We start from the raw sequence: 13533 nt of genomic DNA, 5'->3' as shown, positions 1-13533 counted from the left end.
ATATTCTTGTAAAATATGACACCTATCAGAAAGTAGATGCTCAATAGAAACACATTTTTCAAAATGTTTCAATTCTTATCTTAATGAAAATAATCTATTTTTGTTAAAACTAACTATTAAAAAATAAGGGGCCAAGTGCTGTGGCTCATGTCTGTAATCCTAGCACTTTGGGAGGCCAAGGCGGGTGGACCGCCTGAGCTCAGGGGTTTGAGACCAGCGTTGGCACCATAGCAAAACCTTGCCTCTACAAAAAATGCAAAGATTTGCCGGATGTGGTGACCTAAACCTGTTGTCCCATAGCAAAATCTTGCCTCTACAAAAAATGCAAAGATTTGCCGGATGTGGTGACCTAAACCTGTTGTCGCAGCTACTTGGGAAGCTGAGGTGGGAGGATCACTTGAGCTTAGGAGAGCAAGGCTTTGATGAACCATGATCATGCCACTGCACTTCAGCCTGGGTGACAGAGTGAGACCCTGACTCAGAAAATAAATAAATAAATAAGTAAATAAATAAATATATTTTTGATTGTTATAGATACCGCTTTCTTGATTACATGTGAAATAAACATATTTATAATTTAATAATTTGTAAAATGCCTCTCCAACCCTTCTCTCTTTGTATACCCCATACTCCATATCTATTTGTATTAGTCAGGCTGTGTAGGAGCATTAATTCATTTAAGCAGATTATCATATAAGAAAAATAGTGATTTTTCTCTAAAACCGTATATCAGGTGAGATTTCTTAGAGAACACCAATAGAAGAATCAATAGTGAAAGACTATATTCTAATAGGTGCTAACTATTGTTTATATTATTATGAATAATAACTTGTTCTTGTTCCTTACCTCCCTTTCTCCATCTTCTTTTTCTTTATTATTATTTCCTCTTCTCCTTTTCTCTCCCTCATCTTTCTCCTTGTCTTCCTCACCCTCCTTCTATTTCTTCTTCATCACATCATCATCATCATCATCTACATGTGGATAGCTGTGGGTTCAAACTCAATTGCGTCAACAGTTTAGGCCAGGAATATGAATTCATGAAGTCGACTGGTATAAGGTTATAGGTGCTAAACTTCAGATAAGTTACTAAACAAGATTCCTCTATAGCCACATTACATTGTAAAAATTAAAGCAAGCAAATCAAAAACAAAACAGCAAAGCAAAAACAAAAAACAGCCAAACAAATATACCAGAGTGTGTTCTTCCCCATAGTTGCCAATTTGCTTCCTATCTTTGCTTTGCCATCTACCATGGTCTCCAAGAATAGGTTAAAAAAAACTACGTGACAGAAAGTTGTGGACCTGACTACTGGTAACTTCTGTCCTACCAGAAGCAGTATAATAGAGTGGGTCAAGAACAGTCACTGGGACCAGATATCATCAGTGTTGTCTCCTGCTCCCATTTATGTAACTTTGGTAAAGTTACATGAACCCTCGTGTGTCTGTTTCCTCATAGGGTCATGGTGATAATTTCATAGGTAATTAACATAAAATGCTAGCTAGAACTGTGTCAGGTGTAGAGTAATATGAGTCCATATTAAGCTTCAATATCCTTAGCTATGCAATGAAGGAATGAACCTAAATGATGATTTCTAACATATATTTCTGTCTGGACCCTTTATGTCCCCTAAGCATTTTTACTCACATTGGATCCAGTGATCCTAAAAAAATTATTGTGAGAAAGACTGAAAGATATTAATAATCCCAGTAACGAAGAAGGAAATTGAGGCTCATAAAGGTTGCAGTTGTTTACCCGATGCTACTTGACCAATATATATAAAGTTGAATTCATATCTTTCTATAGTGGCTGCTGTGGTCTGTAACCATCTTTCACCTTCAAGACCAAGACCTTCATTTGTTCAGTTACTGGAAATTTTGGTGGGTGACAGGTCTCAGCAGAGTCCTCCTCCAGAATGGCCATCTGCTGAAGAGAGTCACTTCACCCAAAGCCCTGCTTTCCTCCTTGGACAGTGCACATCCAGCATCTGGACATAATGGGGGTAGAGGTCCAGCCTTCTGCCCTTACTTTTAGAGGACTCTGCAGGGCCTTCTGTAGCTTTCCATGGGTTCCTCTGAGGCCACTGCTGTGACTACATCTTGTTTGGACTCCTACCCCTGCTTCATACTGCCTTTTTTTTTTTTTTTTTTTTACTGCCCCACAGGTGTCCATTCAATAAACTTCCTGCATACAAATATCCACCTCAGAGCATCTTTCTTACAGCATCTAACCTGTAACACTTTGGAGTCCTTATAGGTCTCTCCTTATAGGAATGAGGATGAGTAGGCACAAACATAAGCAGAGCAAAGTAGAAATCAGCTCACATTTAATATTTTATAATGTCATCAAAGTAAAGACCCACTTTAGGATTACAATTTTAAAGTTATATTTATAATCCCAAATATTTATAAAGTTTACAGTCATAAAATAATAACTTTGACAGAAATAAGATAAACTGAAGTTCAATGGGCTTTAAGACTTTATATTTAAAATTGCTACATGTTGGTGTCCCCAGGTATTGCTTATACTGATTGTGTGTCAGCTACAATAGCTGATATGTTTTGCTTTTGCTTAAATTAGTCTTGACACTTTGAATGCTTATACAAGTCCTCAGAGTGCTAGTTGTAACCTTGGGAAGAAAAATATCTATGCACGTTGCTAATCTACACAATGACTAGGAAAATCACTCTTTATTACAAGAAGAAAGTAGACATTCAGTCAAACAATTTCTAATCTGTCTAGTCTAGATTTTGAATAAGCCCAGGAAAGGGGTATCACATTATTGCTAAGCATTTGTGGCAGTTTAGGAGCATTTAAATTCAAAGTAATATAAAAGATTGAGGTAACTTAATTATTGCTTCTAAGGGGAAGCTTGATACTGATTATAATACCACCAAGAAAAATTTAATGATGTGAATTTAAATTAGTAAATACATTTTAATTTCAGTTTAGAGGCTGATGTTTAGAGTCTTCTTTGGATGCAAGGTTTAGCTTTTTTGAATCATTTAGACATTGTTTAAAAAAGCATGATGTGGCTGGGTGCGGTGGTTCATGCCCCAACACTTTGGGAGGCCCAGGTGGGTGGGTCATCTGAAGGCAGGAGTTCAAGACCAGTCTGGCCAACATGGTGAAACCCCGTCTCTACTAAAAATACAAAAATCAGCAGGGCATGGTGGCAGGCGCCTGTAATCCCAGCTACTCGGGAGGCTGAGGCAGGAGAATCACTTGAACCTGGGAGGCGGAAGTTGCAGTGAGCCAAGATGGCGCCATTGCACTCCAGCCTAGGGGACAACAGTGAGACTTTGTCTCAAAAAAAAGGCATGATGTGTGTCCTCCAAATTTGATGCTGTTTACTTACCTTTAGTATTTGGTCGAATATGTTGTCATGTTGACATTTATTTCTATGAAAAATGTATAGAGCCTGAAATAAATATCCAATATAAAGAATTATTCAAGGTGTATTAATTTCCTAGGGGTACCATAATAAATACTACAGACTGCATGGCTTAAACAACAGAAATGTATTTCCTGAAGTTCTGGAGGCTAGAAGTCCAAAAGCAAAGTATCAGCAGGTTTGGCTTCTCCTGAGGTCTCTGTCCTTGTCTTGTAAATGGCCACCTTGTCTCATTCTGACCTCACATTCTCGCACATCAGTCCATGTGTTTGTTGTCTATGTGCTAAACTCCTCTTCTCATAAGGACACCAGTCAGAGTGGATTGAGGAATAACCATATGACCTCATTTTACCTTAATTATCTGTTTAAAGACTGTTTTTCCAAATACAGTCACATCCTCAGATATTGGCGGTTAACACTTCAACATACAAATTTTGGAAAGAAAAAATTTATTTCATAAGAGATGGTAATGCCTATCTGAGCACCACATCAATTCATTGAACATGAATAATGAAAAGGAAATGCTCTTTGTTTGATTTAGAGCTATAACATTCACTAAGTGATGCTCAACGGAAGTCAGAACCCTCAACTGCTCTACCCTAATGGGTGTAAAACTTACCTAATAACGCCACAAATAATACATTAATTAAATAAGAGAACATTTTGGAAGTTTGCTGAGACTATGGAAATCTGGAGGAAACAGACCTCAGCTAGGAACTAAAAGACAAGTAAAATGCAAATAGGTGAACAGGAGAGGAAAGGAAAGGACATTTCAGGAGAGTGAAATGATGTAACTAATGACATACATATAGACAAAGAGCGTGGTATGATGAAGATACAGTGAATAAATCAGTCTGGCTAGAGTAGAAGGTCACGGAAGGTATTCTGCAGTGGAAAACTATATTAAGAAGATTAAACTGGCAACAAAGTGACGAATAGATTGCAGAGGGACAGACTAGAGACCAATTAGAATGTTAATGCAATAAGTCAGATAAAGTGATATTGAACTCAGATAATGGTGTTGAAATTTAGAAGATGGTAAAGATGCAAGAGTTATTATGAAGGAAATGGTAAACCAGCAATTGTTTTTGAGTATGAAAATTGCAAGAGATTTTTCAGAATGTTAATTTTGAAATGAATCTCCTTTTTCAGAGGGAAGAGAATGAATTTCTCTTTTGGACATATGAAAGGGCCACAGATCATCTAAGTAGAAATATCCAGTGTGCTGCTGGAAAATGGAAATGTAATATAGGAGGACATATAAAATGGAGATATATTTGTATAGGTGAAGTGTCGCATATTTTAAGAGTTGAGTGGGTAAGAGCTTATGGAAGATGTGGTTGTTGAAAATGTGATATGAGACATTTACAACAAATTTAAGATCTTGAAACTAGCATAATATTATTGGATAACAAGATCCTGAATGTAATTCTACAGATACAGGAATAAAGACATAAAAATGACCAGTGAAATCAAAGAAGTCAAGAACTGCAAAGGGTCATTGATATAATATTGAAATTGTCAACATGCTGCTTGCAAATATCAAAGCCAAACCCTAAATTCAACTTGGAAAATAGAGACGGATCCTGATAGCAAGTCAGGTAAAGGGAGCAATATGTTAAAAAAAAAAAAATCCCAACTAATATAGTTTTCTATTGATGAGATATAAACGTATTACAGATCAATGGCCATTTTTACTCAGTATCCTCGCATGACTCTTAACAGTAGTGATACTTTTGAGGTTATGACAACATACTTACTCTTTTAAATGATTAATTATAGGAGTGTTTGTGTTTTATCTTCCTATCTAGATTATAATCCTCTTTTAAGAAAGATATTCATTATATTTCTCTAAAGAAACTACTGCAAATTTTGGCACATAGCACTTTTAAGCATGAACTTTCACAAATTTTAAATACATGAAGACTATAACTAAGACAATAGTTAATTTAACCTGATGTGCGAGCATGAACATATACATATATGTATACATAGTTCAATATAAATGTGTTTAGAATAATAGAATATTAGATAAAGGAGACAGGAAAGAGGTTATCTAAGCAGTTTATTTTGCCCATAATTTAGCTGACTCATAGAAATTTAAATTAAATATGTAATATATTTAAATTAATATAAATAAAGTCATTAGAATAATGCATGGCATGTAAGACATGTTCAGTGTTTGGTATATATTGGCTATAGTTTATATTTTAAATTATTATCACATTCACATCCTCTTATACACAAATATATGAGGGAAAATACCTGTGGAAAAAGCTCTTAACTATCAAACAGTCATAAATATTGGCCAAGTGTGGTGGCTCATGCCTGTAATCCTACCACTTTGAGAGGCTGAGGCAGGAGGATTGCTTGAGCCCAGGAGTTCAAGACTATCATGGGCAATATAGTGAGGCCCTAATTTTTTGTAGGGACAAAAAATAAAAGAAAAAGCCAGGCACTGCTGCATGTTCTTGTAGTCTCAGCTACTTGGGAGACTGAGTCAGGAGGATCGCTTCAGGCTGAGGGATGGAGGTGGTTTGACCACGCCATGGCGCTTCAGCCTGGGTAACAAGAGTGTGACCCTGTCTCAAAATAAAATGAATTTAAAAGGTAATACATAAATGAATACATATTAATTGCCTATTTATAGGAACACTTTTAGTATTAGTAACAAATTGAAAGAATTTTGAAAATTCCAGTTCAAAATAAAATGAATTTAAAAGGTAATACATAAATGAATACATATTAATTGCCTATTTATAGGAACACTTTTAGTATTAGTAACAAATTGAAAGAATTTTGAAAATTCCAGTTCATGAAAATAGCAGTTTATTTTCTAAGCTAGCATTTCCTTTGTTTCACACCTGAAATAAAGAATTTGCGTTTATCATACACTATAAAGTTTGGTAAATATCAAGAAGTGTGATTAGCATTATTTTTACTATGGTCTTTGTAAGTAGCATTATTTAAGTTAATATTTGAGATTCATGTACCATTGGATAATTTCTATTTTATTTATGACAGCATGTTTTCTATGATTTGCCACCCACAAAAGCAATGACTTCCTAAATATCTACATGATACAAGGACCCAAATGTGGTGCCTGGAAAAGTGAGAGCTTATGAGGAAGTGTACATGCCCGTAAGAGATTCTTAAATAAATACCTGATCTTAATCTGTTAGGAGCTGAGGCCTAGACTACTGTGCACAGCCCTCAATGGCAAGGAGAGTTGATTTCGGGCAGCTGCCTGGTGTTTCTTCCTAGCTAGGCGCCTGGTGTTTCTCCCTGGCTGGGCTCCTGTTCTTCAGCTTAACTCAGTGTACTCACAGTAGTCCATTTATTGTACACCAACAAACTGGGCATGCCGCTTTGTATTCTACTATAGTTTTTTATCCTCAGATAAGCAAATTTAGATCAGAAAAATATGACAAATTACCAAGTGATTGGATTACTGAAACTTGTAAGTCCAATATTCTATTTTGTCGTGAATATTCATATTAATCACATTATTCAGATATTCAAAGATTTTAATAGGAAGATTATTTGGAATTTTATGCTAAACCTAAGTTTGTACAAGTATCTCTTTTAGGGGATGGTTTCATTGGATAACATCATATACCTGGTATCTTACTGTTAGTAAACAAGCTGAACTGCATGCGAACTTGTCAGATGCCTTTTTTGACCTGTTGCCAACCTTCAATGAAAACAAGCAGGTTATGTAAGAGATCTAGTTCTGTTCAACCCATTTTGTGCTGCACTTCTTAAGGATAGAACACTTAATGAAGGACAGCTTGGTTATGGTTTCCAAAGTCAGTTGATAAACATTAGCCCATAGAAGAGGTCATCTGCAATATGCTGCTGACCTTGATCCTGATGCATAGATAATAAGATGACACATTTGGCAGAGCACCAGGTTAGCTACCAGCTAGCATCAGGGAATGCTACCACAGTCAAACATAATTATCAATAGCTGCAGCATTTAGCTTTCCTGTTTAATACATCATAGAAAAGAAACAGGAAACAAGCAAGAGGCAACAGCAGTTCTCTATAGCACCTTGATATACATTGTGAGTGTCCACTTTAATGTGTACAGGGAGATGAAATATATTTCACCCATGTCCTAAAGCTCACTATACACTAGGTGGATGAACCCTTCACCCAAACTTGAAACATCTGCCCTACTGACCATTAGAGTGTAAATCCTTTGGATCACAAAGAAATATAGCATTTGTTTGCATATGTACAGATACCACCCTATCCCTGAACAAAAATAAACTTTGGTTTCTTTTAGGAAAAATCGTTCTTCCTAAAGATGATTATTTCTAATGATGATTCTTCCTAACAGAGAGTAAAAAAATCATTTTACAGTTTTGACTAGAGCATATTCAGGGGTAGGGAGTAAGCAATGGCAATTTTTAAACTTCACTGAAATCCATATCTTCATTTTATAAAGTTTATTCCTTACATTAATTTAATAATAATTGACTTTCAATATTAAGACAGTATCACCAAAAATGAAGTAACAGACATAGTCATTAGACTGGCATTGACATTAAGAGCCTTAATAATTTCTTGCCTTTTGCTTTCACAGAATTTTACAAAGCAATTTCCAAAGTACCGTATCTTTTAGCCTTATAACTCTGTGAAGTGTTATTATACCTAATTACACAAATGACAGCTGAGCCTCAGAAAGGTTACATATAGGTAGCAGGTGGCAAAACCAAGCCAGGAAATTAGCATTCCCCGGAACACAGCATCCTCTTACTCTTTCCCACATTTCTCTGCTGGTCGGGATGGGAGTCAAAAGAGTATGATCGCAAAAGTGGAAATTAGTTGCTGAAGGTTATAACAAGATAATGTGAAGCTAGGGGATAGAATGGATCATATAACTTCTAGAATCATTAATAGTTAGAGAACCAAAGAATGTGTTTGAATAAAAGCACCAAGATAACACTAAATAATATAACAGGGTCTATATAAATAAATCAATGGCCATTATTTCAATGACATTAATGTCTGAGACTGGCATATTTATATGTACATATTTCTTTATTTTTACTTAAAAGATTGATCTTCTGAGGAATTCCTCCAAGACCCCCCAAACAAAGGTTTTCATCATAATTGATGTGGTGTGATCATCTTATGTGAAACATCGTAAACAACAACAAAAAAAATTAGAGGAAAAGATATGTTTTGAGGGGTGGATTGTTGTGTGCTATAGTTATTTGCTTTGGACCGCAGTCTTAGAGTTCTTAGAGGCTTCTAAATGGAGCTTGCATGGAACAGGCAAAAAAAACAAAAAAACAAAAAAACAAAAAAACAAAAAAAAAATAGCATCCCCAGTGAGCAATTCCCCATATTTTCTCATCAAATCTTGTGCAAAATGCCATGTAGAGGGATTTTGCACATTCTTGCCACAATAGATCTGCCAGTACATTCCAGCTTCTATCCAATCACCAGGCAACAGACTTTGGAGCTGATGGTAAGAGAAAAAGAAAGTATAATTAAAACAGATTGTTGTCCTCAGAGCGATTTTATTTAACTTAAACTTATTTTTATTTAACAAACATTCTTATGCTTGTCATTTCTGGTGAGAACATGAGCTCCTTACTGGTATAGTCCTAATTAAAAGTATTTAAATTTTTAGTCAGAATGTAATTGTCTAATTTTTTAATTGTATTATATGCTGCAAACTTATATAAGCATTTTACATCTACTTTCCCAATTAATTCTTTTTTAAAATTTTATTTTTCCGTGAGTTATTCGGGTACAGGTGGTATTTGGTCACATGAGTAAGTTCTTTAGTGGAGATTTGTTGAGAGCCTGGTGCATGCATCACCCAAGCAGTATACACTGCACCATATTTGTAGTCTTTTATCCCTTGCCTCATCCCACTCTTTCCCCCAAGTCTTCAAAGTCCATTGTATCATTCTTATGCCTTTGCATCCTGATAGCTTAGCTACCACATATCAGTGAGAACATAGGATGTTTGGTTTTCCATTCCAGAGTTACTTCACTTAGAATAATAGTCTCTAATCTTATACAGGCCATTGCAAATGCTGTTAATTCATTCCTTTTTATGGCTGAGTAGTAATCCATTGTGTGTGTATGTATGTGTGTGTGTGTGTGTGTGTGTGTGTGTGTGTGATCAGAGTATCTTTATCCTAATTTCTTATTCAGAACAAGCAATTGAAGTCCCTCTCTCTGTGACTTTGAGGGTAGAGATGGGACTTCTGTATTTTTGCCTCTTGATATGGGCTGAAATAGGTCTCCCCTACATTTGTATTTTGAAGTCCTAACCCCAACTACATTCGAATGTGACTAGATTGGTGATAGGGCCTTTAAAGAAATGATTAAACTAAAATGAAGCTATTAGGGTAGGCCCTAATCTAATCTGACTGGTGTCTTTATAAGAAGAGGAAATTGAATCAACAAAAAGACATCAGGCATATACATGCACAGAGGGGTGGGTATGGAAAAGGCAGCAAGAGGGCGGCCATCTGCAAGCCAGGTACAGAGACCTGGAACAGATCCTTGCCTGAGGACCCTGAGAGGAAACCATCCTTGCCAGCACCTTCACCTTGGACTTTTATCCTTCGGGACGGTCAGAATATAAATTTCTGTTTAACTCGGCCAATCTATAGTACTTTGTTATGGTGGCCCTAGTTAATTATGGTGGCCTAGAGAATTAGGCCGGCCATAATTCTCCAGCACCCAATGTAGTGCCTCGCATATTCTTGCTGTTTTATTGCTATTGATGAATGAATTTATTTATGCAGGAAACTGCCTCTTCTTGTTCCAATGCAAAACATCTGAACAAAATCCTGTATAGCCTCTCTTTTCTTTCTGTCTTGCCTCAGGACAACCTGATTAAGTGTAAGAAGTAATTGGGAGCAGAGCATTTACATCTGGGTACTGGTATTGACAACTGTTCTTTGCTGTTTACATTACAAATTTCTTAGAAAAATTTTATTTACAGATATTATTTTCCCCTTGAAGTGTTTTTGATGTGATAACCAAACCAGAAAAAAAATACAGAGATTGTAAAAACAAATGAAAACATACAAGGGTAATAATTTTTTCCCTTCTGTGGTTTTCTTTTTCCATTTTGTGTCTCAGAACTTGGAAAGGGCTTTGGGATTAAAAAAAGAGCTTTGGCTCTCAAACATGTTCCTCAGAAAAAATACTTGCAGTCTTCACCTTTAGGTTCCAGGGCATGCTCCCAGGAGAAAGCCTTTTGCATCCTGTGATCTCTTGATGTGGTTTATAGAGAGTGAAGACTTCTATCTGGCATCCAGTATAACTGATTATTCTACTCACTAAAGAAAATTAGCAGCTTAACATTTTTTTTTTTTTAATTTATTTATTATTATTATACTTTAAGTTGTAGGGTACATGTGCATAACATGCAGGTTTGTTACATATGTATACTTGTGCCATGTTAGTCTGCTGCACCCATCAACTCGTCATTTACATCAGGTATAACTCCCAATGCAATCCCTCCCCCCTCCCCCCTCCCCATGATAGGCCCCGGTGTGTGATGTTCCCCTTCCTGAGTCCAAGTGATCTCGTTGTTCAGTTCCCACCTATGAGTGAGAACACGCGGTGTTTGGTTTTCTGTTCTTGTGATAGTTTGCTAAGAATGATGGTTTCCAGCTGCATCCATGTCCCTACAAAGGACGCAAACTCATCCTTTTTTATGGCTGCATAGTATTCCATGGTGTATATGTGCCACATTTTCTTAATCCAATCTGTCACTGATGGACATTTGGGTTGATTCCAAGTCTTTGCTATTGTGAATAGTGAGCAGCTTAACATTTTAAATGACGACCTGAAATTTATATTTTGTGGACCACATTGATCTTTGAGACAAACTGGTGGGGGTTTTATAAATCTGCAAAACATAATTATCCAATTATATTTTATTGTGAGCATGATTATTTCTGGCAATTGTGACAGAAAGAACAAAGGCTAGGCATGAACAAATAATTGCATTCCTTTTTAGGACTTTGGCTACAAATGCTACTTACAGTTTCTTAAGATCTTACATTCATTCTACAAAGCTTTCCCCATATCCGAGAAAAAGAGATCCTCTATTTCATGTTCAGGAAAGTCCAAGCTCAAATTCAGATAAAAATGAAGTTAAGTGCTAAATTCTCCCTTGGAACAATGGTTGGATTGTATGATTTGCAATTATCATATCAAGCCTTTCATTAGAATATAAGTCTTCAACACATAATACATTGTCAAAACATTTATGCCTTTGTCTTTATCTATTATGTTGAAAGATAATGGTCCTGTATGGCATGGTCTAGCAGAAGACAGTATTATTTTGAATGTATAAAATAATATAAAGTGTTGGGGTGCTATGTATTTCTAACATTATAATTATTATGGTGATTGTATTACCTAATTAAAACTTTTTTTTTTATTGATAAAGAATTAAATATTGGAAATGAATTAAGTTTTACTAAATGCACTCAGTGAAGATTTTGGTAGAACAGAAAAATCAGCTCATGATCCAGTATTAGGAAACATTTTTGTTCCTTTTAAAACTTCTTGCACTTCAATAGTTATAATTATTATTGAAAGTCCTCGAGGACTTTCAACAATTTCACAATTACAATTTGCAGATTCAGCTTTGAGTGTGAACTATGAGTCTATTAACTTTCATTGATTCTGTTTTTGCGGTGTCTACCATATCTATCTTTTCCTGTTCCACTACAACCGCATTGGTTCAGATACCTATCTTCTTCCTGAATTGCTATAAAAATCTTCATCTTTCTAACTCTGTTCTATTTGAATAATATATCCTTCAAAAAGATACCAGATTGATCTTACAAAAATATTGTCATCATCAAAAAATATAATTTCATTCCACAGTGGGAAAAGTTTAATGTATGGCTTCATGGCAAAATGGAATCATGTTTTCTTCAACCCAGTCTATTCACTTATCTTTTCTATGAATAATTGCTCTCATAATTACTTTCTTTGGTTACAAACTACAAAAATGTTCAAGTATAGGAATTAATTATTTTTTAGAAAACCCGATAGTAATTGAGAGGAGAACACTCTCCTGCTGGGAAACATGCTGCATTCAAAACTCTCTCCTAAGTCACTCTTAACTACTGCAATTGTGTTATGTGTCCCCAGATCGCTAGTTGAGTATATGCTGGCACCACACTTTATCCCATCTAAATGTGAACAAATACCCTTCCCTTAAAGTAACCAGAGCAAATTGGATGATTTAAACAAAACTGCACTGGTAAGTTTAAGAATAAATACAAAGCATAAAACCAAATTACGCATAGAAATCAGAATATTTATCCAAATTAAAATTAAGGTAGGAACTTTCTGGGCTTAAAACCTTTTTGCTTAGCAATGTCTCATCTATTTTTAATTCTAGACTCAGGTCTTCAAATAAGATGGGGAAGCTGTAGGTTTGCACTCTTCCTGGAATCAATTCCGATCCCAATTTGTTGACTTCTATACATGTGTGAAGTCACAGGTTATTCTCTCCAAAATCATGAATTGAACTACCCTGCAGCTTCCCTGGCCCTGTCAATGTACCCAGCTACAGGGTCTGTCTCCTGAGTAAGAAATAAAATGTTTACACATGGCAACAACACTTAGCAGAAGTCTCAGTTTTGGGTTCCTCATTGTATTCATGCCTTTTCATGGATAGCTTTGCAATTCCCCACCTCTAGTTCTGATTCTAGGCTCTGACTGGAGGCTTGCATTGGGATGTTAGCAAACGTGATGCAATCAGAAGACTGGAAAGTGCACATAAAATTGAGCTTGCCGTCTCTCTTGCACCCCTCTTACCTCTGTGAAAACTTTTCTGGGCTCTCCTTCTGGAAGATGAGAGACACACAGAGCAGATCCAGTAACCCTATTTGCCCTGCTGACCTTGAGATATTTGAGTGAGTTTATCTCAGGTCAGCTGAGTTCCCTATCCGATCAACCCAGTGTGTGCCATCCATGCTGATGTTGTGTGCCCCACTGAGTTTTATGATGGTTACACAGCATTACTGTGCAACAGATAGCTCATATGCTCCTCTCCCACTTTATCTAGACTTCAAATCAGTCAGTAATAGTTCTTTAAACTTGTATGTTAAAGCAGGGGTGTCCAATCTTTTGAC

The 13533-nt window shown here is 36.1% G+C and overlaps 1 long non-coding RNA gene across 1 annotated transcript in view; it reads right to left on the bottom strand.

The window, feature by feature from the left end:
• Positions 1–947: 947 nt before the first annotated feature.
• LOC103877861 overlaps positions 948–13533 on the bottom strand; it is a 93214-nt gene continuing 80628 nt past the window's right edge. The window contains exons 6-7 of the long non-coding RNA XR_001895085.3: positions 3356–3418; positions 948–985 (exon numbers count right to left, since the gene is read on the bottom strand). This is a non-coding gene — a long non-coding RNA (uncharacterized LOC103877861). The remainder of the gene's footprint in view (positions 986–3355; positions 3419–13533) is intronic.

The sequence above is a fragment of the Papio anubis genome, chromosome 12 (assembly GCF_008728515.1).
Source record: "Papio anubis isolate 15944 chromosome 12, Panubis1.0, whole genome shotgun sequence".
Classification (NCBI taxonomy): Eukaryota; Metazoa; Chordata; class Mammalia; order Primates; family Cercopithecidae; genus Papio; species Papio anubis.
The sequence above is the reverse complement of the archived record's forward strand: the minus strand, read 5'-3'. Positions and strand labels throughout refer to the sequence as shown.